The sequence below is a fragment of the Hyla sarda genome, chromosome 3 (genome assembly GCF_029499605.1).
Source record: "Hyla sarda isolate aHylSar1 chromosome 3, aHylSar1.hap1, whole genome shotgun sequence".
Taxonomy (NCBI): Eukaryota; Metazoa; Chordata; class Amphibia; order Anura; family Hylidae; genus Hyla; species Hyla sarda.
The window spans coordinates 75,191,721-75,204,889 of NC_079191.1; positions in this window are offsets into that span (position 1 = coordinate 75,191,721).

A 13,169-nucleotide genomic window follows, 5' to 3' on the forward strand; every position below is an offset into this window, starting at 1 on the left:
ACTTTCTGAATGTTTTTCCCATTTTGTTATGTTAAGGTTTTATTCTAAAATAAAAAAATAAAAATCTTGTTTTCCCTATCATTCTGCACTTAAAGGGGTATTTCACTGGAAAACATTTTTTTTAGGTCTTTATAAGTCAACTGGTGCCAGAAAGTAAACAGATTTGTAAATGACTTCTATTAAAAAATATTTACCCTTTAGCAGCTGTATGCTACAGAGAAAATTCGGTTCTTTTTGAATTTCTTTTTGTCTTGTCCACAGTGCTCTCTGCTGACACCTGATGCCCATATCAGGAACTTTTCAAGAGGAGCATAGGTTTGCTATCGGGATTTCTCCTGCTCTGGATAGTTCCTGATATGGGCATCAGGTGTCAGCAGAGAACACTGTGGACAAGACAAAAAAGAAATTAAAAAAGTACATAATTTCCTCTGTAGCATACAGCTGCTAAAAAGTACAGAAAGGATAAAGATTTTTTAATAGAAGTAATTTACAAATCTTTTTAAATTTATGACACCAGTTCATAAAAATAAAAGTTTTCCACCTGAGTACTCCTTTAATATCCCATACTGACAAAGTGAAAACAATGTTAGAAATCTTTGCTAATTTATTAATGGAAAAACAGATTCAAAAACTTTTTATATGTTGTACATATTGTTAAAACATTAACCTTTCTAGTATACATTATTAGAATCTTTTCTTTCCTTTATTTAGAAGTCATGCCTTAAATAAAATGAAATCAGGATAAAAAATGGGGACAGTCCGAATGGCGCCTTCCTTGAAAGATGGAAAAAAATTGCCAAAACGTGTACAAAGGCAATTCTTTATTGATATGGATGGTGCAACTTAAAAGTTTCAAATCCGAACCGGATTCTTCATAAGGCAGTGTAGGTAACAGAGAAAAAAGCGCCAGTTTTTAAATGTACAGGTAATGAAACTGCTGCCGGGTCAAGGGGTCAGGGAAAAGCAAGATGCATAAAACACTTTGATAAAATATGCACACAAAATGCATAACACAAAGAATTGCCTTTGCACACGTTTTGGCAATTTTTTCCATCTTTAAAGGAAGGCGCCATTCGGACTGTCCCCATTTTTTATCCTGATTTAATTGTATCTACCGGACTGAGAAGCCACGGGAATAGGACGCCGAGGCTGCCACCTGCTATTGGCTCAGCAAGTCTACATGCCACTCAAGGTGTTGCACTCTTAGTGCAACATCACACGGTAAGGTGCAATTTATCCGTTCACCTTACTGCAATGTGTTGTCCCGGTACCGTATTTTATATGTTACCTATGTAGAGGTCCCCATAGTCAGAGTCCCTAGGATGTCGGGGTCCCCCTTTTTAGTCTTCCTCTTGTCACCTCTCACTTAGCCACTAAATGTATAGTAGTTCTATCTTATATTTATACAGTTATAAGTATAAAAAGTGTATATAGTGAATTGTCTATCTGTTTGTAGCGTAACAGGACCTGCGGGTCATGTGATCAGGTGGAAAACTCTATGGTTTTGCTTTAGGACCTTAGGAGCTCCCAGTGACGTGTTCACCCACCATGCCTTGTAACGGTGAGTGACAGCTGACACGGACCAATCCAAAACGGCCCTGCCCATATAAGGGAGCGGTGGCCATTAATCGCTCTCTTGTTCCTGTGCTGCTGATGAGGACGGATCTGCGCAGCTATCTTCCACAGTGACTAGGCCCAAGCCTTGCGGCAACGGCCATCCATACAAAACTGTGAGTTATCTCAATCCCTGTTAACTTCGCAAGATCACCGGACCTAAACAGACCCCTAAATCCGGACGGATCTCTGCACAAATCCTAATTCTATTAATCCTTGGATAAGTCAATGGTCCGCAGCATCTGTCAATCATTGCTGAGCTGTATAGAGACTGTATTACTGAGACTGTTGCTGTTAATTGGATGTACCGCAAGTACTTGAGTAAAGTTTATGCAAGTTCAAGTTCATCCCTATTGTGGACCTTAATTCTTTTAAGCACGCACCTATCGTTTCTGGGAAGGGTGGCGATAGGCCGAAGATTTATCTCAGTGTATTAACCCTCACCCTGGTGACACGAGTGACAGGGGTTAAATTAACCCATCAAATACAGAAGCAACACCCCCACTGTATTATATCCCCCCAAGGGCTACCACAGCAACATATCACAGTATTTCACTAGGAGCGCACCTCTTTTTCTTCGTTTATCTTGCCTTAAAAAAAAGACCACTAGAGGTCCCCATCCCATTAAGAATATAATCCTGTCCAGCTGCAGCATCATCTTTGTCGATACTTAAGCACAGGCTGGAACAAAGTCCAGTAAGTGAGAATGGGACTAACACTCCTCCTGTGCTCACTCCTGTCCTATGCAGCCTTAATTCAGGTTATTACAGAGCAGCCTGCAGTGACCAGACCAAGAGATCCAATATTTTTCTGTGCAATATGACAGGTACTCTTTAAATATTACATTGAAATAAGAATTCAGACCGTGTACTTCCTTTACTTGGTGTTTATATTGGTGAAGTGCTGTAGTGATGGTTGACCAACTGAATTTATAGCTTGGGCATAACTCGTATTTATACTTGGGTCAAAACATACCTGAACTTTAAAAGATTTTTAAAAACCTGCATAGTTTCATTAGATTAGGCCATTAGAGAGCTGACAAGGTAATTTTAGTGCTCTCATTGCTGTTTATGAGTCCCTGAGAGTCCATAGTAAACAGCTTTTTACATAACAAATATAGAGCAATGAAAGATAGCAGTAATCACTAGCAGTACTGCTAGCTATACTCACAAAATGGCTTTCTTTTCCTTAGTTGTCTGGCCAAACACATGACAGTGCATACAGATATTATACCAGTAAAAAGTCAACTTGGGTTTGATCTTCCAGCTTTTTACTTGTGCCACAGATCTGGACTGTCTGTAACATTGCATGTTGAGTATGATTTAAATTTACAATGGTCCAAAAAAAACATTACATGGTGAAAATATTTTAACCTTAGGCAATTGTAACTTGAATGACCACTGTTTTCAGAAAGGGGCAATTTTGACACTTTCTTTTTGGGATTTGCTTACTCAGGGGGGGTTGTACAGAAAATTATAGTATCTGTAGTTCCTCTAGGGCACCCAATGTGTGAAATTGTACCAGCTGATGATTGTTGGGGTTTCCTCGGGCCAAACTGCTCGGGCCACAGTTTTGTAGTAGTTTCTTGATCAAGACAGAGCTCAGGGGGGGAAAATACCAAAACTGCAATTCCCAATGGTGGGGTGCAGATCTGCAGATTTATGACTTGGAACTCATTGGCAAAAGATCTCTTTGATACTAGTATGAAGCTATGGGGCCCTTGCTCAACTTCTCCACACTGGCTGAAGTTCTTTTTAAAAAACATGCATGGTTTTGTTGCGCATCCAAACATGATACAACACCTACTCCTCACTGCTATGCTATAACATAGTGTTAGTGAAAGTGTACTGAACAGGCAGACACTGTGCTGGGCTGATGAGTTACAAAGTACACTACTTAGATGACATGTGGGGGGGGGGCTGATGCATTGATTTGCAAGGTGCTATGTAAGGAGACATGAAAGAAACATTAGCAGCACAGCAAGGCAGAAGTAACACTAAGGTATTCTCCTTCTGGCACAGATCACAATGACAAAATCTCTTGATAACTGCCGAGTTTTATGCTTAGATATGTTTTGCAATAACCAAAGCCTTAATAGCACCACAAATAAATTAAGACCCCACATAATAAAATTAATTCAAACCTGGCTCCTATATTATTTCACACCCCAGACCAGACCTAAATATACTCAGAGTCCTGCAATAATTCAGCCTCCAGACTTGATCCTTAAACTACTGCAAACCCCAGGCCAGACGCCAAAATTAATGCAACTCTAAACAAAATCTTAGAATACAAACCCCATACAAAACCCCTGAATACAGGCCCAAGAACAAATGAAGGCCACAGACAAAACCACCTAAACAAATACAGACCTAAATCCTTCTCAACTATTACAGTTCCCTGAGCATGCTGCCCCCATGAATATAGACTACAGCACAGTCCACCTAAATACAGACCCAAAACCCTAAATTGAATACCCAGAGCAAACACCCTCAAATGCAGACCCCAAGACCAGACACCCTAAACTAATACAGAAACTGGGAACTCATAAATAAACCCCCCTAAATAAATACCAGACCTATTAAAATAACACAGACCCTTGAATATATCCCATAAGCTCATTCAGACCCCCCCCCCCCCATGTACAGACCCCAGAAACGTCAACCAAACTAATACTGATCCCAGACCACACCCCAGACACTTACACATAATAGCTCACTTACTCCTCCTTTGTGGAATCTTGCTACTCTGTCCTCACGAACAAAATGTGTGTAGGGCCTGTACAAATACAGTGAAGGGAAAAAAATTGATTTTATATGTTTGCTCGCTGACAATGAAATTATTAGTCTATGATTTTAATAGTTTATTTGGACAGCAAGAGACAAAATAACTACAAAATAATCCAAAAAAACACGTTTCAGATAAATTATCAATTTAGTAGCATTTTATGCCCCTAAAAATCAGCAACATTTTTGACTCCCAGGTTTCTTTTATACAGGTAATAATCTGAGGTTAAAGGGGTATTCCAGGCAAAAACTTTTTTATATATATCAACTGGCTCCGGAAAGTTAAACAGATTTGTAAATTACTTCTATTAAAAAATCTTAATCCTTCCAATAGTTATTAGCTTCTGAAGTTTTCTGTCTAACTGCTCAATGATGATGTCACGTCCCGGGAGCTGTGCATGATGGGAGAATATCCCCATAGTTTTGGCCTGGAATACCCCTTTAAGCGTACGCTCTTGAAGGGAGTGCTCCTAATCTCAGCATGTTACCTGTATAAAAGACACTTGTAGATATAAGCTATCAATCAATCAGATTCCAAACTCTCCACCATGGCCAAGACAAAGAGATGTCAAAGGATGTAGAGGACAAGATTGTAGACCTACTGTTTATTTGATTTTGCAATTTTCCTTTTTAGGCCCTGTTCAGGCCTTTTTTTTCATGCATTTTCTGTAGAGATGAGACAGCGTTTAAAAAATTAGATTTGGCCGATTTGCCGAATTTGCCAAAAAAATTCAGTTCGATCCAAATTTATTTGTGGTGAATCTATATTAAAAACGGTTATATCTGTCCTACACAGAGCCTCAATAGGGGTGTAGAACACTTTGCTCTGTTCTAACACGCATATGGAGTGTGCTGGCTTAGTGAAATAATACTGTTATTCATTATGACATGTAGATTACAGGCATCGCTATTAGAATCACTGCCGCACAGCAGCACAATGACAGAGCCTGGGGGTGGCATCAGTGTCAGGAGACCATATAGTGACTGAATGACATAGCGTGGAGGCAGGCCTGTCGCTACAGGACAGGCAAACCAAGCAATTGCTTGGGGCCCCGAGCTGGCTGGGGCCCCCCGAGCACAGCCAGTGCTTGCCCGTCCTGTAGCGATTAACAATCGTGCTCTTGGAGTTTGTGCTCCAGGCCCCAGGCACCCAGTTAAACAAGAGGGCCCCGAATGTCTGACATTTTTTTAAAATAAACTAATTTGCAGCTTTGGAGTTCTTCTCACCTCACCATAATCCCGCTCCCCCCACTCCCGCTGCACTTGGCATCTTCCCTCAGCCCTGACTCTTCTTTCAGCCTTCAGCCGTCTGAGCAGTAGGAGGGGGGAGGAGAGAGCTGTGAGGGAAGGAGAGCACCGCAGAGGCTGTACAACATGGGGCCTGACTAATGTAGGTGTCCCTGCATGTATACATGTATAAGCATGTGTGTGTGTGTGTGTGTGTGTGGATATATATATATATGTGTGTGTACATATGTCTATGTCTATGTACTGTGCCTGTGTGTGTTACTACTGTGGATGACTATATGTGAAGTGCATGTGTGTATCTATACCAGTGTTTCCCAACCAGGTTGCCTCCAGTTGTTGCAAAACTACAACTCCCAGCATGCCCAGACAGCCAAAGGCTGTCTGGGCATGGTGGGAGTTGTAGTTTTGCAACCTCTGTAGGCATCCTGGTTGGGAAAAACGGATCTATTCTATCTGTTTGTGTATTGAGCATGTACAGTATGTAATGTGTACAGTATGTGTGTGTATGATGCATGTACAGTATGTAATGTGTACAGTGTTTGTGTGTGTATGATGCATGTACAGTATGTAATGTGTACAGTGTGTGTATGACGCATGTGCAGTATGTAATGTGTACAGTGTACATGTATGATGCATATACAGTATGTAATGTGTACAGTATGTGTGTATGATGAATGTACAGTATGTAATGTGTACAGTGTGTGTATAATGCATGTACAGTATGTAATGTGTACAGTGTGTGTGTATGATGAATGTACAGTATGTAATGTGTACAGTGTGTGTGAGTGTATGATGCATGTACAGTATGTAATGTGTACAGTATGTGTGTATGATGCATGTACAGTATTTAATGTGTACAGTGTGTGTGTATAATGCATGTACAGTATGTAATGTGTACAGTGTGTGTGTATGATGCCTGTATAGTATGTAATGTGTACAGTAAGTGTGTGTATGATTCATGTACAGTATGCAGTGTGTACAGTGTGTGTGTGTGTATGATGCATGTACAGTATGTAATGTGTACAGTGTGTGTGTATGAAGCATGCATGTACAGTATGTAATGTGTACAGTATCTGTGTGTGTATGAAGCATGCATGTGCAGTATGTATTGTGAACAGTGTGTGTATGATGAATGTACAGTATATAATGTGTACAGTGTGTGTATGATGAATGTACAGTATGTAATGTGTACAGTATGTGTGTGTGTATGATGCATCTACAGTATGTAATGTGTACAGTATGTGTGTGTTTATGATGAATGTACAGTATGTAATGTGTACAGTATGTGTGTGTATGATGCATGTACAGTATGTAATGTGTACAGTATGTGTGTGTGTATGATGAATGTACAGTATGTAATGTGTACAGTAGGTGTGTATATGATGCATGTACAGTATGTCATGTGTACGGTGTGTGTGATGCATGTACAGTATGTAATGTGTACAATATGTGTGTATGATGTATTTACAGTATGTAATGTGTACAGTGTGTGTGTGTGTGTATGATGCATGTACAGTATGTAATGTATACAGTATGTGTGTGTATGATGCATGTACAGTATGTAATGTGTACAGTGTGTTGTGTGTGTATGAAACATGCATGTACAGTATGTAATGTGTACAGCGTGTTGTGTGTATGAGCATGCATGTACAGTATGTAATGTGTACAGTATCTGTGTGTGTATGAAGCATGGATGTACAGTATGTAATGTATACAGTATGGTGTGTGTGTGTGTATGAAGCATGCATGTACAGTATGTAATGTATACAGTATGGTGTGTGTGTATGAAGCATGCATGTACAGTATGTAATGGGTACAGTGTGTTGTGTGTGTATATAATGCATGCAGTGGCAGATCCAGGGGGGGTGGGGGGGAAACGGGGCAATTGCCCCGTCCAGTACGTGCGCCCATTGGAAAGCAACGCGGAGGAGCAGAGCAGCGAACAGGACATGCGCTGGCCAGCATGTGACCAGCGGCACATCAGCTTCAGTGCTCCGACCACCCCTCTTCCAGTCCCGGGACCTACTGCTATGGTGGCCGGACCAGAGGAGCAGTGGTCAGAACACTGAAGTAGGGCAGTAAACAGGCATACAGCCTCCAGCCATACACTGTATGGCTGGAGGCTGTATGTCTGTGGGGGAACATACTACACCTAATGTGGGGGGACTATAATGCACCTAATGTGGGGGGACTATACTGCACCTAATGTGGAGAACTCTACTACGCCTAATGTGGGGTAAACTATACTGCCAACCTAATGTCGAGAACTATACTGCACTTAATGTGGGGAAAACTCTGCTGCACCTAATGTGCGTGGACTATACTGCCAACCTAATGTGGAGAACTATACTGCACCTAATGTGGAGAACTATATTGCACCTAATGTGGGGGACTATACTGCACCTAATGTGGAGAACTATACTGCACCTAATGTGGGGAACTATACTGCACCTAATGTGGGGAACTATATTGCACCTAATGTGGGGAACTATACTGCACCTAATGTGGGGAACTATACTGCCTAATGTGGGGGATACTATACTACACCTAATGTGGGGAACTATACTGCACCTAATGTGGGGAACTATACTGCCTAATGTGGGGGATACTATACTGCACCTAATGTGGGGAACTATACTGCACCTAATGTGGGGAACTATACTGCCTAATGTGGGGGAACTATACTGCACCTAATGTGGGGGAACTATACTGCACCTAATGTGGGGAAAACTCTGCTGCACCTAATGTGGGGAGAACTATACTGCACCTAATGTGGGGGACTATACTGCACCTAATGTGGGGGGAACTATACTGCACCTAATGTGGGGAACTATACTGCACCTAATGTGGGGGAACTACAGCCTAATGTGGGGGAACTATACTGCACCTAATGTGGGGAACTATACTGCACCTAATGTGGGGAACTATACTGCACCTAATGTGGGGAACTATACTGCCTAATGTGGGGGAACTATACTGCACCTAATGTGGGGAACTATACTGCACCTAATGTGGGGGAACTATACTACACCTAATGTGGGGAACTATACTGCCTAATGTGGGGGAACTATACTGCACCTAATGTGGGGGAACACTGCTAGCCTAATGTGGGGAGAACTCTGCTGCACCTAATGTGGGGGGAACTCTGCTGCACCTAATGTGGGGGGAACTGTGCCGCACCTAACGTGGGGGGAACTGTGCCACACCTAACGTGGGGGGAACTGTGCTGCACCTAATGTGTGGGGAACTGTGCCACACCCAACGTTGGGGGAACTGTGCCGCACCTAACGTGGGGGAACTGTGCTGCACCTAACGTGGGGGCCTTGTATCGACGTTCGCTCACGTCGTGCTCCCACCATTCAAGAGCCAGCGTTACTACGTCCTGACGCCGGCCCTAGAGCGTGACGTGCGTGAACATTGCGGGGCCCCCCCCAAGCATTATATGCTTGGGACCATATAGTGGCTAAATGACACAGCATGGAGGTGTTGGCAGCATGAGGAGACCATATAGTGCCTGAATGACACAACTTGGAGGTGTTGGCAGCATAAGGAGACTATATAGTGGCTAAATGACACAGCGTGGAGGTGTTTGCCGCATGAGGAGACCATATAGTGGCTGAATGACACAGCATGGAGGTGTTGGCAGAATGAGGAGACCATATAGTGGCTAAATGACACAGCGTGGAGGTGTTTGCCGCATGAGGAGACCATATAGTGGCTGAATGACACAGCATGGAGGTGTTGGCAGAATGAGACCATATAGTGCCTGAATGACACAACTTGGAGGTGTTGGCAGCATGAAGAGACCATATAGTGGCTAAATGACACAGCGTGGAGGTGTTGGCAGCATGAGGAGACCATATAGTGGCTGAATGACACAGCGTGGAGGTGTTGACAGCATGAAAACACCATATAGTGGCTAAATGACACAGCGTGGAGGTGTTGGCAGCATGAGGAGACCATATAGTGGCTGAATGAAACAGCTTGGATGTGGCTGAAGCATGAGGAGACCATATAGTGGCTGAATTACACAGCGTGGAGGTGTTGGCACCACGAAGACACCATATAGTGGCTAAATGACACAGCATGGAGATGTTGGCAGCATGAAGAGACCATATAGTGGCTAAATGACACAGCGTGGAGGTGTTGACAGAATGAGGAGACCATATAGTGGCTGAATGACACAGCTTGGATGTGGCTGAAGCATGAGGAGACCATATAGTGGCTGAATGACACAGCGTGGAGGTTTTGGCAGAATGAGGAGACCATATAGTTGCTAAATGACACAGCCTGGAGCTGGCACCAGCATGAGTAGACACTAGGGCTTCACAATCCCTAAGATTAAGGGATGAATTTTGAAATTTCAATTGAAGATTTATGGTAGCTAGTGCTACCATAAAAATGTTTAGGCCCAGCCCAAGCAGAATCAGTAAACCATATATTGGCTGAATGACACAGCCTGGAGGTGGCTGAAGCATGAGGAGACCATATAGTGTCTGAATGGCACAGTCAATCGCTGTGTACTAAACACATAATTGCACTCTTTCACAGACTATTAGGAATGGACTGCTGGGTGTGTATTATACCATCTACAGACTAGTATAACCAGGAGACCATTTGTGGTGGAACAAACAGGGCAGAAAAATGCGCTACAGTATGCTTAATAAACGTATTGGAGTAAAACACCAGCCTGTGATAACTTTTGGCTGTCCTTTCACAGTATGTAGGCACTTGACAGATTAACAGGTACAAAATAGTACACTACTTAGATGTAGATATGTGGTATGCACTTATGAGGGCAGAAAAATGCGCTACTGTACGTTTCAAAAAATATTTGAGTAAAACACCAGCCGGTGATTACTTTTGGCTCGACTTTCACAGTATGGAGGCACTTGGAACGCTTGGTCTACTCCCGCCTTATCTGCTATCTCTCCGAGAACTCTCTCCTTGACCCCTTACAGTCTGGTTTCCGCTCCCTTCACTCCACAGAAACGGCCCTAACCAAAGTCACTAACGATCTTCTGACGGCCAAATCAAATGGCAATTTCTCTTTACTGATTCTCTTGGACATGTCTTCGGCTTTTGACACTGTGGATCACCAACTCCTCCTCAGTAGTCTCCGCTCCATCGGTCTCAAGGACTCTGCTCTCGCCTGGTTTTCCTCCTATCTCTCTGGCCGATTCATTAGCGTCTCGTTTTCTGGCTCTACTTCTTCTCCTCTTCCCCTTGCTGTCGGGGTTCCCCAGGGATCGGTCCTGGGTCCTCTACTCTTTTCACTCTACACATCCCCCATTGGAAAAACGATCAGTAGATTTGGTTTCCAGTACCACCTCTACGCTGATAACACCCAACTCTATACCTCCTCCGCCAACATCACCCCTGCACTCCTACAGAATACCAGTGATTGTCTCTCTGCTGTCTCAGAGATCATGTCCTCTTTATATCTGAAACTAAATCTTTCTAAAACAGAACTTCTTGTCTTTTCTCCATCAACTGATACTGTACCTAACCCTGACATTTCCATCTCGGTATGTGGTACTACCATAACTCCCGGGCAGCAGGCTCGCTGTCTTGGAGTTATACTTGACTCGGATCTGTCTTTCACTCCCCATATTCAGTCTCTTTCACGTTCTTGTCACCTGCATCTCAAAAACATTTCAAGAATCCGCCCGTTTCTCACTACTGAAACTGCTAAAACTGTCATTATTGCTTTGATTCACTCCTGCCTTGACTACTGTAACTCTTTACTAATAGGCCTTCCTTTCTCCAAACTCTCTCCTCTCCAGTCCATCCTTAATGCCGCAGCCAGACTCATCTTTCTCTCCAGCCGCCACACCGACGCCTCCTCACTGTGCCAGTCACTACACTGGTTACCAATTCAGTCCAGAATATAGTACAAAATCCTCAGTCTCACACACAAAGCTCTCCACAATGCTGCACCTCCCTACATCTCCTCTCTCATCCCTGTCTACCATCCTACACGTTCTCTCCGATCTGCTAATGACCTCACACTAACATCTTCTATAATCCAAACTTCTCACTCCCGTCTCCAAGACTTCACTCGTGCTGCACCGATTCTCTAGAATGCTATCCCTCAATCCCTCAGACTCAACAACAACATCCATAGTTTCAACCTAAAAACACATCTCTTCAGACAGGCCTATAACAGTCTCTAATTGACCTCAACATATCCTCAACATATCCTCAACATATCCTCAACATATCCCCAACATATCCCCAACATAATCTCACTGACAGTCGGACACAATGGTGTCCTATAGCTATTTTCTACTAGAATAACATTAAACCATGTAGCTAAAAATTCACAATTTTATTAAATCCTCGTAAAAAACCCAATGACAATAGTATAAATTATTAGTATCAATACATAAGAAAGAAGAAGCTCTCCTATGATGAACAACCGTATATCCCAACGCGTTTCCCCGTGTATCTTGTGATATACAACGGTTCATCAGGGGATGACAACAACAGTATACAAATATATACCTAGTAAGCACCGAGATATGGAGGAACAATATATATAGATAGCGTGCAACACATGGACAAAGGCACAGCTTAATGTACAATAGATGAAAGAACAATTAGAACTATACATATATTATAATACATCAAAGCAAACATATATACAGTACAAAGCACATGAATGCAAACAGGCGATAGCAAGGCTTATTTGTGGCTTCATTTAAATATCCTCCGACTGATGTAGCAACCTCTAGGTAGTTGGATAGCAGAAAACGAGGTCACTGATAAAGTGAGGACCCTAAGATAAGGGCTCCTCCACAGAAAAAGGAAAAATAGGCTTAATAAATGGCCCCCTGGAATAAAAACCTGAAAATAGTTGCTTCCTTACTACAGATAACTCCAGACCACATTTGTCCAATCACCAGGATCTTGTTTGACCCTCCAGATTATTAGATAAAGAGTTCAGATAATAATGCCACCTAGGTAAAAAAACAACCTCTATGATGTCCACATAACCACAGTATAGTCCAAAAGATGTCCAACCATTATCCATGTGTAGTTACCCCATATCAGAATGCCATAGGCATGATACGTCCGTCTGCGGCTGGCGATCCACGTCCTATGGCATTCTGATATGGGGTAACTACACATGGATAATGGTTGGACATCTTTTGGACTATACTGTGGTTATGTGGACATCATAGAGGTTGTTTTTTTACCTAGGTGGCATTATTATCTGAACTCTTTATCTAATAATCTGGAGGGTCAAACAAGATCCTGGTGATTGGACAAATGTGGTCTGGAGTTATCTGTAGTAAGGAAGCAACTATTTTCAGGTTTTTATTCCAGGGGGCCATTTATTAAGCCTATTTTTCCTTTTTCTGTGGAGGAGCCCTTATCTTAGGGTCCTCACTTTATCAGTGACCTCGTTTTCTGCTATCCAACTACCTAGAGGTTGCTACATCAGTCGGAGGATATTTAAATGAAGCCACAAATAAGCCTTGCTATCGCCTGTTTGCATTCATGTGCTTTGTACTG